This window comes from Trachypithecus francoisi, unplaced genomic scaffold (genome assembly GCF_009764315.1).
Source record: "Trachypithecus francoisi isolate TF-2019V2 unplaced genomic scaffold, Tfra_2.0 Lachesis_group13, whole genome shotgun sequence".
Taxonomy (NCBI): Eukaryota; Metazoa; Chordata; class Mammalia; order Primates; family Cercopithecidae; genus Trachypithecus; species Trachypithecus francoisi.
In genome coordinates, this window is record NW_022681458.1 from 8381204 (window position 1) to 8397001 (window position 15798).

A 15798-nucleotide genomic window follows, 5' to 3' on the forward strand; every position below is an offset into this window, starting at 1 on the left:
AAGGCTTCCAATTATTTAAGACTGCTATTGACTTCTATTACAACATGAACCCTTCTATGATATGGGCACTGAAACCAAAGCAAGTGGGGAAGAAGGATTAGTACTGTATGAAAGCATTTTTAAATAAATCAAAGAGAAAAAAAACAGACAGTAATTACGATGTATTTCCATAAGGTTACACCAAGTGCACCTGCCTCTCCTGCCTCCCCTTCCACCTCCTCTACCTCTTCTGCTTCTGCCACCCTGAGACAGCAAGACCAACATCTACTCCTCCTTCTCCTCCTCCTCCTCCTCCTCCACAGCCCACTCAATGGAAGATGATGAAGACGGAGACCTTTTTGATGATTCACTTCTGCTTATACATATTCAACTTTTATTTTAGATTCAAGAGTACATATGCAGGTTACCTGAGTATATTGTGTGATGCTGACGTTTGGGGCATGATTGCTCCCATCACCCAAGTACCGAGCATAGTACCCAATAGTTTTTCAACTCCTGCACCCCTTCCTCTCCCCTTTAGAGTCCATAGTGTCTATTGTTGCCATCTTTATGCCCATGAGTACCCACTGTTTGGCTCCCACTTCTAAGTGAGAACACATCGTATTTGGTGTTCTGTGTCTGTGTATATTTCCTTAGGATAATGACCTCCAGCTGCATCCATGTTGTTACAAAGAACATGATTTCATTCTTCTTTTATGACTGCATATTCCATGGTGTATATGTTCCACGTTTTCTTCATCTAAGCCACTGTTGACAGGCACCTAGGTTGATTTCATGTCTTTTCTATTCTGAATAGAGCTGCCATGAACATACCAGTGCATGTGTTTCTTGGTAAAATGATTTTATATATATATATAAAACTTCTATTTTATTGGTGGTGAAATCTCCAAACTACTTCCCACAGGGGATGAACTAATTTGCATTCCCACCACCAACAGTGTACAACTGGTCCCCTTTCTCAGCAGCTTCGCAAGCATCTATTGTTTCTTGACTTTTTAACAACAGCCATTCTAACTGGTGTGAGATGATACCTCATTGTGGTTTTAACTTTCATTTCTCTGATGATTAGTGATGTTGGGCATTTTTTCATATGTTACGTTTTTAAATAACATTTTCTTTTCTCTAGCTTGCTTTATTGTAATAATACAAGATATAATACTAATAACATCCAAAATATGTGTTAATTGACGGTTTATGCTACTGGTAAGGCTTTTGGTAAATAGTTGGCTGTTAGTAGTTATGTTTTTGGAGAATCAAAAGATCTGTGTGGATTTTTTGCTTCACGCGGGTTGGTCCTCTTCATTCCCACATTGTTCAGGGGTCAACTATACTAGCAATGAACAATTAAAAATTGGAATAAAAATATCACTTAAATAGCATCAAAAACATGAAACACTTAGGAATATATCTGACAAAAAATGTGAAAGACTGTACACTGAAAATTACAGAACACTGATGAGGGACTTAAATAGATATGTTAATGAATTAGAAAACTCAAAATTGATAAGATGTTGTTTCTCCCCAGTTGATCTATAAATTCAATATAATCCCAATCAAACCAAACTAACAAACGTATTCTAAAATCCATACAGTCATGTAGCAGACCTACAATAGCAAAAACAATTTGAAAAAATAGGTAACACTACCTCATTTCAAGATTATTACACAGCTACAGTAATCAAATATTTCACAAATATTTCAATGGAGCAGAACACAAAGTCTAGAAATACATGCACAGACGTATGAACAGCCAAGTTTTTACAAAGGTACAAGCAATGCATTGGAGAACAGGCCACTCTTTTCTACATGCAAGAAAACAAGAAAAGACCTCTGTGTCTTCCTACCAAAAATCTATAACCCCAGTTTAACCATGATAAAAATGTCAGGCAAACACATACTGACATTCTAGAGGAACATTCTACAGGACACCTGACCAGGACTGCTCAAAACTGCCCAAGTCACCAAAAACAGGGGAAGTCTCAGAAACCGTCACAGGCTGGAGGAGACTAAGGAGACATGATGATTACATTTCAGGTGGTATCAATGGGATCCCATAAAAGAACAGTGATATTGAGTAAAAATCAATGAAATCTGAAGGAAACAGACTTTAGCTCATCATAACGTGTCAATATTGGTGAATGAGTTGTGATGGATGTGCCATAGAAACATAAGATTTAACAATGGGGAAACTGGACACAGGATAGATAAGAATTCTCTAAACTATATGTTGCAACCTTGCTATAAACCTCTATTTACTCTACAATGAAGTATTTGTAAGGAAAGTCACTCAACAGACTGTGAGAAAATATTTGCGGGACCCCGTGGATGCACATGGTGAGGGATTTATCAGAGGCATGGTGGGAGATGGCTGGATGATCTCTGCAAATGGTCTTGGAGTCTGATGCTGGACCTGAAGGACCCCAGGGTAGGTCTTCCGTTGAAGAGACTATTCTGTCCCATTTGAATGATCTTGACACACTTGTCAAAATTTGACACCTTGTCAATTGGCCAAGAATGTATAGGTTTATTTCTGAATTCTCCATTCTATTCCATTGATCTATATGGAAAGATGTTGTTCCAGAAAATGGGGGAAATTTAATTATGGACTGGAAATGAGATAATATTAAAGAATTTTTATTGCCTTAGATATGATAATGATATTGTGGCTATGTAACAAATGTTTCTTATTTTTCGTATTTAATTAAGTATTCAGTGATGGAATGACATGCCAAGAATTTCTTTTTAAAATGATACAAACTGGGGGTTGAAAGGTAATGTCTAGCAAGATGGCATTCACAATTACTACAAAGAGAATAAAATACCAAGGAATCCAACTCACAACGGATGTGAAGACTTCTTCAAGGAGAACTACAAACCACTGTTCAACAAAATAAGAGGACACAAACAAACGGAAGAACATTCCATGCTCATGGATATGAAGAATCAATATCGTAAAAATGGCCATACTGCCCAAGGTAATTCCTAGATTCAATGCTATCCCATCAAGCTACCATTGACTTTCTTCACAGAATTGGAAAAAACTACTTTAAATTTCATATGGAACTAAAAAACAGCCTGCATAGCCAAGACAATCCTAAGCAAAAAGAACAAAGCTGGAGGCATCACGCTATCTGACTTCAAACTATACTACAAGACTACAGTAACCAAAACAGCATGGTACTGGTGCCCAAACAGATATACAGACCCATGGAACAGAACAGAGGCCTCAGGAATAACACCACACATCCCCAACCTTCTGATCTTTGACAAACCTGACAAAAACAAGAAAAGGGGGAAGGATACCCTATTTAATAAATGGCGCTGGGAAAACTGGCTAGCCATATGTAGAAAGCTGAAACTGGATCCCTTCCTTACACCATATAGAAAAATTAACTCAAGATATATTAAAGACTTAAATGTAAGACCTAAAACCATAAAAACCCTAGAAGAAAACCTAGGCAATACTATTCAGGACATAGGCATGGGCAAAGACTTTATGACTCAAACACCAAAAGCAACAGCAACAAAAGCCAAAATTGACAAATGTGATCTAATTAAACCAAAGGGCTTCTGCACAGCAAAAGAAACTATCATCAAAGACAAAAACCACATGATTATCTCAATAGATGCAGAAAAGGCCTTTGACAAAATTCAACAGCCCTTCATGCTAAAAACGCTCAATAAATTCAGTATTGATGGAACGTATCTCAAAATAATAAGAGCTATTTGTAACAAACCCACAGCCAATATCATACTGAATGGGCAAAAACTGGAAAAATTCCCTTTGAAAACTGGCACAAGACAGGGATGCCCTCTCTCACCACTCCTATTCAACATAGTGTTGGAAGTTCTGGCTAGGGCAATCAGGCAAGAGAAAGAAATAAAGGGTATTCAGTTAGGAAAAGAAGAAGTCAAATTGTCCCTGTTTGCAGATGACATGATTGTATATTTAGAAAATCCCATTGTCTCAGCCCAAAATCTCCTTAAGCTGATAAGAAACTTTAGCAAAGTCTCAGGATACAAAATTAATGTGCACAAATCACAAGCATTTTTATACACCAGTAACAGACAAACAGAGAGCCAAATCAGGAATGAACTTCCATTCACAATTGCTTCAAAGAGAATAAAATACCTAGGAATCCAACTTACAAGGGATGTAAAGGACCTCTTCAAGGAGAACTACAAACCACTGCTCAGTGAAATAAAAGAGGACACAAACAAATGGAAGAACATACCATGCTCATGGATAGGAAGAATCAATTTCGTGAAAATGGCCATACTGCCCAAGGTTATTTATAGATTCAATGCCATCCCCATCAAGCTACCAATGAGTTTCTTCACAGAATTGGAAAAAACGGCTTTAAAGTTCATATGGAACCAAAAAAGAGCCCGCATTGCCAAGACAATCCTAACTCAAAAGAACAAAGCTGGAGGCATCACGCTACCTGACTTCAAACTATACTACAAGGCTACAGTAATCAAAACAGCAGGGTACTGGTACCAAAACAGAGATATAGACCAATGGAACAGAACAGAGTCCTCAGAAACAATACCACACAACTACAGCCATCTGATCTTTGACAAACCTGACAAAAACAAGAAATGGGGAAAGGATTCCCTATTTAATAAATGGTGCTGGGAAAATTGGCTAGCCATAAGTAGAAAGCTGAAACTGGATCCTTTCCTTACTCCTTATACGAAAATTAATTCAAGATGGATTAGAGACTTAAATGTTAGACCTAATACCATAAAAACCCTAGAAGAAAACCTAGGGAATACCATTCAGGACATAGGCATGGGCAAGGACTTCATGTCTAAAACACCAAAAGCAACGGCAGCAAAAGCCAAACTTGACAAATGGGATATGATTAAACTAAAGAGCTTCTGCACAGCAAAAGAAACTACCAGCAGAGTGAACAGGCAACCTACATAATGGGAGAACATTTTTGCAATCTACTCATCTGACAAAGGGCTGATATCCAGAACCTACAAAGAACTCAAACAAATTTACAAGAAAAAAACAAACAACCCCATCAAAAAGTGGACAAACGATATGAACAGACATTTCTCAAAAGAAGACATTCATACAGCCAACAGACACATGAAAAAATGCTCATTATCACTGGCCATCAGAGAAATGCAAATCAAAACCACAATGAGATACCATCTCACACCAGTTAGAATGGCAATCATTCAAAAGTCAGGAAATAACAAGTGCTGGAGAGGATGTGGAGAAATAGGAACACTTTTACACTGTTGGTGGGATTGTAAACTAGTTCAACCATTATGGAAAACAGTATGGCGATTCCTCAAGGATCTACAACTAGAAGTACCATATGACCCAGCCATCCCATTACTGGGTATATACCCAAAGGATTACAAAGCATGCTGCTATAAAGACACATGCACACATATGTTTATTGTGGCACTATTCACAATAGCAAAGACTTGGAATCAACCCAAATGTCCATCTGTGACAGACTGGATTAAGAAAATGTGGCACATATACACCATGGAATACTATGCAGCCATAAAAAAGGATGAGTTTGTGTCCTTTGTAGGGACATGGATGCAGCTGGAAGCCATCATTCTCAGCAAACTATCACAAGAACAGAAAACCAAACACTGCATGTTCTCACTTCGAGGTGGGAACTGAACAATGAGATCACTTGGACTCGGGAAGGGTAACATCACACACCAGGGCCTATCACGGGGAGGGGGGAGGGGGGAGGGATTGCACTGGGAGTTATACCTGATGTAAATGACGAGTTGATGGGTGCTGATGAGTTGATGGGTGCAGCACACCAACATGGCACAAGTATACATATGTAACAAACCTGCACGTTATGCACATGTACCCTAGAACTTAAAGTATAATTTAAAAAATGCTTTTTATACACAAACCTTATAAATAACAGCAATAGAAGAGGCTAAAAAAAAAAGAAAAAGAAAAAGAAACTATCATCAGACTGAACAGGCAACCTACAAAATGGGAGAACATTTTTGCAATCAATCCACCTGGCAAAGGGCTAATATCCAGAATCTACAAAGAAGTCAAACAAATTTACAAGAAAAAAAAAACAACCCATTCAAAAGTGGGCAAAGGATATGAACAGACACTTCTCAAAAGAACACATTTATGCAGCAAACAGACATATGAAAAAATGCTCATCATCATAGGTCATCACAGAAATGCAAATCAAAACCACAATGAGATACCATCTCATGCTAGTTAGAATGGCGATCATTAAAAAGTCAGGAAACAACAGATGCTGGAGGGGATGTGGAGAAATAGGAACGCTTTTACCCTGTTGGTGGGAGTGTAAATTAGTTCAACCATTGTGGAAGACAGTGTGGCAATTCCTCAAGGATCTAGAACTAGAAATACCATTTGACCCAGTGATCCCATTACTGGGTATATACCCAAAGGATTATAAATCATGGTACTATAAAGACACATGCACACATATGTTTATTGCAGCACTATTCACAATAGCAAAGACTTGGAACCAACCCAACGTCCATCAATGATAGACTGGATAAAGAAGATGTGGCACATACACACCATGGAATACTATGCAGCCATAAAAAAGGATGAGTTCATGTCCTTTGCAGGGACATGGATGAAGCTGGAAACTATCATTATCAGCAAACTATCACAAGGACAGAAAACCAAACAGCATATATTCTCACTCATAAGTAGGAATTGACCAATGAGAACACATGGACACAGGGAACATCACACACCAGGGCCTGTTGGGGGGTCGGGGGCTGGGGAAGGGATAGCATTAGGAGAAATATCTAATGTAAATGACAAGTTGATGGGTGCAGCAAACCAACATGGCACACGTATATCTATGTAACAAACCTGCACATTGTGCACATGTACCCTAGTACTTAAAGCATAATAAACAGATTGACATAAATTTCTCTTTTAAAAAAGTTTTCTTTAAAGACAGGAAAAAAGGGATAGATGAATCAGTTCAGCAAAATAGTGAAAATTATTTAATCTAAGATTGATATACAGGTGGTCATGACACTAAGTCTCTCCTTTGTGTGTGTTGGAACACTTTGAAAATAAAAACTTGAAATAAACAATTTTAGTGGGAGGCCTTAGTCTTGTCCACCAAAAGCTAACTTTGAATTTGGATCTTGAACTGGAGCCAGAAACTTAGAGCAATGGGGGAAGCACAGATCTTTTCTTGCTCTGTAACCATATCCCATCCCCAGGTCTGCAGAGCTGAACCTACCATGGATGGTATAGACGAAGCCTGAATTCTTTTCACCTAAAAACAGTCATCAATTCTGTTGGAACTAACCAAAAATTCAAAGAGACTAGGAGTGACTTCCTCTTTTTCTCATTAAAACTATTTCAATGTTCTGCTGAATTGTTTACACATCATTAATCAACACACACACATTAGAACGCTGAAATGTAAAAGAACAACCATACCAAATTATATAGTTTAAAAGTTTGTCCCCTCCAAATCTCACGTTGAAATTTGATCCCTGACTTTGGAGATGGGGTCATCTGCCATCCTTGTTAAAGTATTTAATTACATCCCTGGATGTAATTCTCCTGGATAGGCTCAAGGAGATTTTGTTACAGGAGACCTTCAAGAAAATCCCCTGTGCAGGGTCTGGGACACTGCACACAAACACACCTGCATATACACAAACACGTACATGCGCAAACACGTACTCCATCATTAAGTAATGCTCCCTTCTCATCAGACAGATGAGACTCAGACTCTGAGTCCTGTTTCCCAACAAGATGTAACCAACTGCATGCTTCTCCCAGACATATCCTGGCCTCTGAAACAAGGAAGGAGCAATACGCAGTGTCCATCCTTCTTTCAATGACAGTTGACTTTTACTTTTGTGGTTGGGCCACATCCAAGGCTTTTGACAGAAAGCCCTCTTTCAGATCTGAATTCCTCTGTGAGAATTCTGCTGGATTTATAGATATAATCATAAATATATACATTAATATACATAACCCTCTGCAACTATAAAAACTTTCATACATGTATATTCTTTAATAGATACATAAACACATTTATTTCATATCTCATAAAAGATTTATAATCAAAATAAATGAAACCATACAGAGTTTAATGTTTCATTTTTTATGTATATCTCCCTATCACAGGTGATATAAAATCATATACAGGGTTTTATATCTCTAAAGGCCTCTGGGTGACCCTGTGAGCCATAATGAACTCAGTGTAGGTTCAGGAAGTGGCAGAGCCTCACCCTCAGCCAAAGATGTGGTGTGTAGGCAACACATGGATGGTGCTTAGTACTGTAATTAATGGAGGATAAAGAGGAGAAAAGTGCTTTGATAAGTCCAGCCTCTTAAGAGTCCTTCAACTTGCATCTCCTCGCCCGGTCTGGCCAAGAACTAAAAGTCATGCCTAATTTTGAAAGGCCTACAACTGTAGTCTTCCTGCTTTTTAGAAAGAGCATTATTTCACTTCCCATGACTAGGCTGAAAGGTCACTCTTTTACCAAACATCTGCCAATAACAGATATGACTGTGTTACAAAGTCTACTGAACCTTGTAAGCAGCCACAGCAATAGACAAAAATGTATATTCCATCTCTAATAAAATAATATAATGAGATGAGACACCAAGTGATTCATCTGGATTTAGCAACTGTGCATTTGCCAGAATTTTATTCTGGTATTTTTCAAGGATTTTTCAATCAAAAGTGACCGAATTCCTATTTAAATTGGCTACTCTAACAATATTACTCAATAATGTTTTGGAAGTATATGCTCCAGCAAAGCAAAAGAAGCAGTATAAATATCAGAAGGGAATTACTTGCAGATGGTAGGGTATATTGTACATCTAATGCATACTAAAAAATAATAAGAAAAGTTAGTAATGTGGCTGGATGCAAGTACAAAAACCCCAATAGTCAGCTAAATGTAGAAATGGAAAATTTGCCCTGTAAAAAAATAGTTTCAAAAATAATAAAATGCCAAGGAATAAATGTTAATAACAAACATAAAATGCTTATATAGTGAAAAATTTTATTTATGTATATAAAACAAGATCTGAATAAATAGTGAGACTTACATATTCCTGAACAGGACGACTTAATAGTAAAAAGATGCCAATCCTTCTCAATTCAGGAAAACCCTATAACCCTACATGTAAGACTCTAGTCTACTAAGATAAAAGCAAGAATATAGAAATATATTCACATAAGGAAATTATTAAAGAGTGTTTACATGGCCTTATTCATAAAAGCAAAAAATGGAATATGCCTAAAGATATATCAATACTAATTGGCTAAAAAAACTACATAGCATCCAAAGTAAAGACTATTAAACGAACTTGTCAAATCTGTCTGTATTTGTCTATAAAGGAATCTATTATTTATTGGCAAATGAAAAATGCAAGGTAAAGAAATATATGTCTAACCTAATACAAGATTTTATTTTAACAAAATAGGTATGAGAATTTACATTAGATATTGCGTATAACTAAAATGCCTTTTTTTTTTTTTTTTTTTTTTTTTTTTCTGAGACGGAGTCTCGCTCTGTCGCCCAGGCTGGAGTGCAGTGGCCGGATCTCAGCTCACTGCAAGCTCCGCCTCCCGGGTTCCCGCCATTCTCCTGCCTCAGCCTCCCAAGTAGCTGGGACTACAGGCGCCCGCCAATGCGCCCGGCTAGTTTTTTGTATTTTTTTTTTAGTAGAGACGGGGTTTCACCGTATTAGCCAGGATGGTCTCAATCTCCTGACCTCGTGATCCGCCCGTCTCGGCCTCCCAAAGTGCTGGGATTACAGGCTTGAGCCACCGCGCCCGGCCTTTTTTTTTTTTTTTGAGACGGAGTCTTGCTTTGTCGCCCAGGCTGGAGTGCACTGGCCGGATCTCAGCTCACTGCAAGCTCCGCCTCCCAGGTTCACGCCATTCTCCAGCGACAGCCTCCCGAGGAGCTGGGACTACTGGCGCCCAGCACCTCGCCCGGCTAGTTTTTTGTATTTCTTAGTAGCGATGGGGTTTCACCGTGTTAGCCAGGATGGTCTCGATCTCCTGACCTCGTGATCCACCCGTCTCGGCCTCCCAAAGTGCTGGGATTACGGGCTTGAGCCACCGCGCCCAGCATTTTTTTTTTTTTTAATGAAAAGAATGTACACAAAACTGCTAAGAGCATTTCGTCTAGGGGTCACAAAAATTAGCAAAAAAGGGAAGTTTCATTTCTTACTGTGGTTTTTGGTGTTTTTCTAAACATGGTACTCAAAAATGTAGGCTGAATAGGACCTATAATTTTTAAATTATATATACACAACTAAAACACTTTTTAAATGAAAAGAATGTATGCAAAACTGCTAAGAGCATTTGCTCTCAGGGGTCACATAGAATTAGCAAAAAAGGGAAGTTCCATTTCTTACTGCGGTTGTTGGTACTTTTCTAAACATAGTACTCAAAAATGTAGGCTGAATATGATGTATAATTTTTAAATTATATATACACACTTTCAAGAAGGGCAGTTTTATAAAATTTGATAACTGACAAGTACATGAACTGGCACAAAATAATCTGTTAAACTGGAAAGAAATTTGAAATGCAACAAACGAAAATGTCAAATCACAGTTCAGTAAGGAATCTTTTTTTAATTTACAAAGCCAGATTATTCTTAATGTGCTAAAGGAGCAATGACTTACCACAGGCAATGGCTTTCCCTGATGGCAGTTGATACCACCAATGAAGACCATGTTGGGCATCACGGGTTTGGGAAAGTCCAAAACAAAGTCCGTTCGCAACAACCAAATTGATGTGTGGCTGTAGAGATCATATTCTGTGACAGGTGTTTGGAGAATTTCAGAGGCTATTTCTAGGGCACTTTTGAAAAAATACTTGCAAAATAAATGCTCCTCCAAGTGCATGATATGGTTCCATACTCTCTCCTTGAAAGTCATGGCATCTGAGAACCCTAAGAGAATTCTGGGTACATAGGAAAGAGGAGCAGGGCACTGTGCACCTTCTTCAAGATAGTGGCAAGGTATTCCCCTGGCAAAGACCACAGAAGGGAGGGAGAAATATTTGGCAACAATTAAGCCACAGGCATCAAAAGGATCCAGAAACACCGCATCAAAAGAACTCTCCTTTAAGTATTCTACCAATTTTTGGTCATTAAACAAACTCCTGCAATGCGAAAAAAATAAATCAAAAAAACCATTGGAAGGACTCAGAAATAGAGAAAAGAAACTTCGTAATTGTGCTTTCCATTGAGCATGGGCGAAAGCCATGAATTCCCGGTCCAGATCCTCCAGAGTGTATGAGGTTGAATAAGTCTTCACTGTGCAATTCAGTGATCTTCCCAGTTGCCAACTCACCTCTGGCATGACTACAACCACCTCATGCCCCCTGAGGATAAGTTTCTCCACCACCGACTGCATGGTGAACCAGTGGCTCCCATCCATGGGTACTACTAGCAGCTTCCCTGCCTCAGCAAATCCACAGGTCAGCAGCAGAGAAACACATAGGGGAACAGGGCTGGTCCACCCTGTGCGAGCCATCAGAGAACTGCAGCCCGAGCCAGCAGCTGGGATTCTAAGCTGCTATGATACAGTAGGCGGAAGAAGTACAAGCACAAAACCTGACCTCAATAGAGGGTGTGTGTTTATCCTTCCATAAAAAAAAAAAAAATCACACTCACTGCCAATGATTTACTCATAAGAACAAGAATACATGAATATCATTTGTTGAGATACCTACTTGTATGTTTTCCAGACAAGACTATCTTATGGTCTCTTCCTTGGACAGATCATGCCCAGTGCTGCAATGTGAGTTTAGAAACAGAATTACTAAGCAATGCTTTTGGACCTTGAAAATTCAGAAAGATAAAGTGAAAGTCAATTTGAATAAAGCTAATATTTTTGGAATTTATTCCAAAACAAAATTCAGATTTTAACTTTAACCAACCAAATACTCTCTGTCCAGAAAGAAATTGGCATCCTATGTGTCAAGGAAAGACAGCAAGGCCCTCAGCACTGACCTCCCAACTGGCAAGAAATCGGGGCTCACGCACATCTCTGCAATACATAATCATTGCTGGTTGTCTTCTTCCATATCCAAACCCTAAGAAGCCTCTGAAATGCCAAAATGAAATTGACAATCCTGCCTCCGTGGACCACACCAGGGACTTGATGGAAAGTGACCATTAACTATTTTAATGACTTTCCTCGGATACATCACATGCAGTGGGGAGTTGCTGGCCCAGTCCTTGAGCAAGCACTCTGCTGGCCTGCCTCTCTCTGACTGCTCTACTTCCACATTCTAAACATGCCATCACTCCAGTGCCCTCCTTCAGGAAAATATGTACTTGTCTCCCTTAGTCTACTGAGCACTCCCTGAGGTCAGTGGCAATGTCATCTTTGTGTTTTCACCCTCCTTTCACAGAACTCATGCTATGCCTTTGATACAGTTTGTATGTCTGTCCCCTCCATATATCATGGTCAAATATAATCCCCAGTGTTGAAGGTAAAGCATGGTGGGAGATGTTTGGATCATGGGCGTGGATCCCTCATGAATGGCTTGGCACTGTCCTCCCAATAGTGAGTGATTTCTCATGAGATCTGGTTATTTAAAAGTATGTACCAAAAACACTCTTTAGGATATTATCCAGGAGAACTTCCCCAACTTACCAAGACTGGCCAACATTCAAATTCAGGAAACACAGAGAACACCACAAAGATACTCCACGAGAAGAGCAACCCCAAGACACAGAATTGTCAGATTCATCAAGGTTAAAATGAAGGAAAAAATATGAAGGGCAGCCAGAGAAAGGTCTGGTTACCCACAAAGGGAAGCCCATCAGACTAAAAGCAGATATCTCTGCAGAAACCCCACAAGCCAGAAGACAGTGGGGGCCAATATTCAACATTCCTAAAGAATTTTCAACCCAGAATTTCATATCTAGCCAAACTAAGCTTCATAAGCGAAGGAGAAATAAAATCCTTTACAGACAAGCAAATGCTGAAAGATTTTGTCACCACCAGGCCTGCCTTACAAGAGCTCCTGAAGGAAGCACTAAATATGGAAAGTAAAAATGGGTATCAGTCACTGCAAAAAACATACCCAATTTAAAGGACAATTGACACTATAAAGAAACTGCATCAACTAATGGACAATATAACCAGCTAGCATCATAATGACAGGATCAAAATCACATATAATAATATTAGCCTTAAAAGTAAATGGGCTAAATGCCCCAGTTAAAAGACACACACTGGGGGCGGAGCAAGATGGCCGAATAGGAACAGCTCCAGTCTCCAACTCCCAGCACGAGCGACACAGAAGACTGGTGATTTCTGCATTTTCAACTGAGGTACTGGGGTCATCTCAGTAGGGAGTGCCGGACAATCGGTGCTGGTCAGCCGCTGCAGCCCAACCAGCGAGAGCTGAAGCAGGCCGAGGAATCGCCTCACATGGGAAGCGCAAGAAGGAAGGGAGTCCCATTTCCTAGCCAGGGGAACTCAGACACACAACACCTGGAAAATCAGGTGACTCCCACCCCAATACTACGCTTTGAGCAAATGGGCACACCAGGAGATTGTATCCCACACATGGCCAGGAGGGTCCCACGGCCACGGAGCCTCCCTCATTACTAGCACAGCAGTCTGTGATCTAACCGCAAGGCAGCAGTGAGGCTGGGGGAGGGGCGCCTGCCATTGCTGAGGCTTAAGTAGGTAAACAAAGCCGCTGGGAAGCTCGAACTGGGTGGAGCTCACAGCAGCTCAAGGAAACCTGGCTGTCTCTGTAGACTCCACCTCTGGGGACAGGACACAGCTAAACAACAACAAAAAAAGCAGCAGGAACCTCTGCAGACGCAAACGACTCAGTCTGACATCTTTGAAGAGAGCAGTGGATCTCCCAACACGGAGGTTGAGATCTGAGAACGGACAGACTGCCTGCTCAAGTGGGTCCGTGACCCTTGAGTAGCCTAACTGGGAGACATCCCCCAATAGGGGCAGTCTGATACCCCACATTTCACAGGGTGGAATACACCCCCGAGAGGAAGCTTCCAAAGTAAGAATCAGACAGGTACACTCGCTGTTCAGCAATATTCTATCTTCTGCAACCTCTGCTGCTGATATCCAGGAAAATAGGGTCTGGAGTGGACCTCAAGCAATCTCCAACAGACCTGCAACTGAGGGTCCTGACTGCTAGAAGGAAAACTATCAAACAGGAAGGACACCTATACCAAAACCCCATCAGTACATCACCATCATCAAAGACCAGAAGCAGATAAAACCACAAAGATGGGGAAGAAGCAGGGCAGAAAAGCTGGAAATTCAAAAAATAAGAGCGCACCTCCCCCTGCAAAGGAGCGCAGCTCATCGCCAGCAACAGATCGAAGCTGGTCAGAGAATGACTTTGACGAGATGAGAGAAGAAGGCTTCAGTCCATCAAACTTCTCAGAGCTAAAGGAGGAATTACGTACCCAACGCAAAGAAACTAAAAATCTTGAAAAAAGAGTGGAAGAATTGACAGCTAGAATAATTAATGCAGAGAAGGTCATAAACGAAATGACAGAGATAAAAACCATGACACAAGAAATATGTGACAAATGCACAAGCTTCAGTAACCGACTCGATCAACTGGAAGAAAGAGTATCAGCAATTAAGGATCAAATGAATGAAACGAAGCGAGAAGAGAAACCAAAAGAAAAAAGAAGGAAAAGAAATGAACAAAGCCTGCAAGAAGTATGGGATTATGTAAAAAGACCAAATCTACGTCTGATTGGGGTGCCTGAAAGTGAGGGGGAAAATGGAACCAAGTTGGAAAACACTCTTCAGGATATCATCCAGGTGAACTTCCCCAACCTAGTAGGGCAGGCCAACATTCAAATTCAGAGGAAATACAGAGAATGCCACAAAGATACACCTCGAGAAGAGCAACTCCAAGACACATAATTGCCAGATTCACCAAAGTTGAAATGAAGAAAAAAATTTTTTTTTTTTTTTTTTTTTGAGACGGAGTCTCGCTCTGTCGCCCAGGCTGGAGTGCAGTGGCCAGATCTCAGCTCACTGCAAGCTCCACCTCCCGGGTTTACGCCATCCTCCTGCCTCAGCCTCCTGAGTAGCTGGGACTACAAGGGCCCGCCACCTCGCCCGGCTAGTTTTTTATATTTTTTTAGTAGAGACGGGGTTTCACCGGGTGAGCCAGGATGGTCTCGATCTCCTGACCTTGTGATCCGCCCGTCTCGGCCTCCCAGAGTGCTGGGATTACAGGCTTGAGCCACCGCGCCCGGCCAAGGAAAAAAATCTTAAGGGCAGCCAGAGAGAAAGGTCGGGTTACCCACAAAGGGAAGCCCATCAGACTAATAGCAGAACTCTCGGCAGAAACTCTACAAGCCAGAAGAGAGTGGGGGCCAATATTCAACATTCTTAAAGAAAAGAATTTTCAACCCAGAATTTCATATCCAGCCAAACTAAGTTTCATCAGTGAAGGAGAAATAAAATCCTTTACAGATAAGCAAATGCTTAGAGATTTTGTCACCACCAGGCCTGCCTTACAAGAGACCCTGAAGGAAGCCCTAAACATGGAAAGGAACAACCGATACCAGCCATTGCAAAAACATGCCAAAATGTAAAGACCATCGAGGCTAGGAAGAAACTGCATCAACTAACGAGCAAAATAACCATAATTAATATTGGTTATTTTAATATTAGTTAGTTTAATTTAAGTTAATATCATAATGGCAGGATCAAGTTCACACATAACAATATTAACCTTAAATGTTAATGGACTAAATGTTCCAATTAAAAGACACAGACTG

General features: G+C 40.2%; 1 pseudogene across 1 annotated transcript; it reads right to left on the reverse strand.

Moving 5' to 3' along the window:
* Nucleotides 1–10601: 10601 nt before the first annotated feature.
* Nucleotides 10602–11648, reverse strand: LOC117094363 (annotated as a pseudogene). The gene has a single exon (XR_004441522.1). The product of XR_004441522.1 is annotated as a UDP-glucuronosyltransferase 1-8-like (transcript).
* Between the last annotated feature and the right edge of the window lie 4150 nt (nucleotides 11649–15798).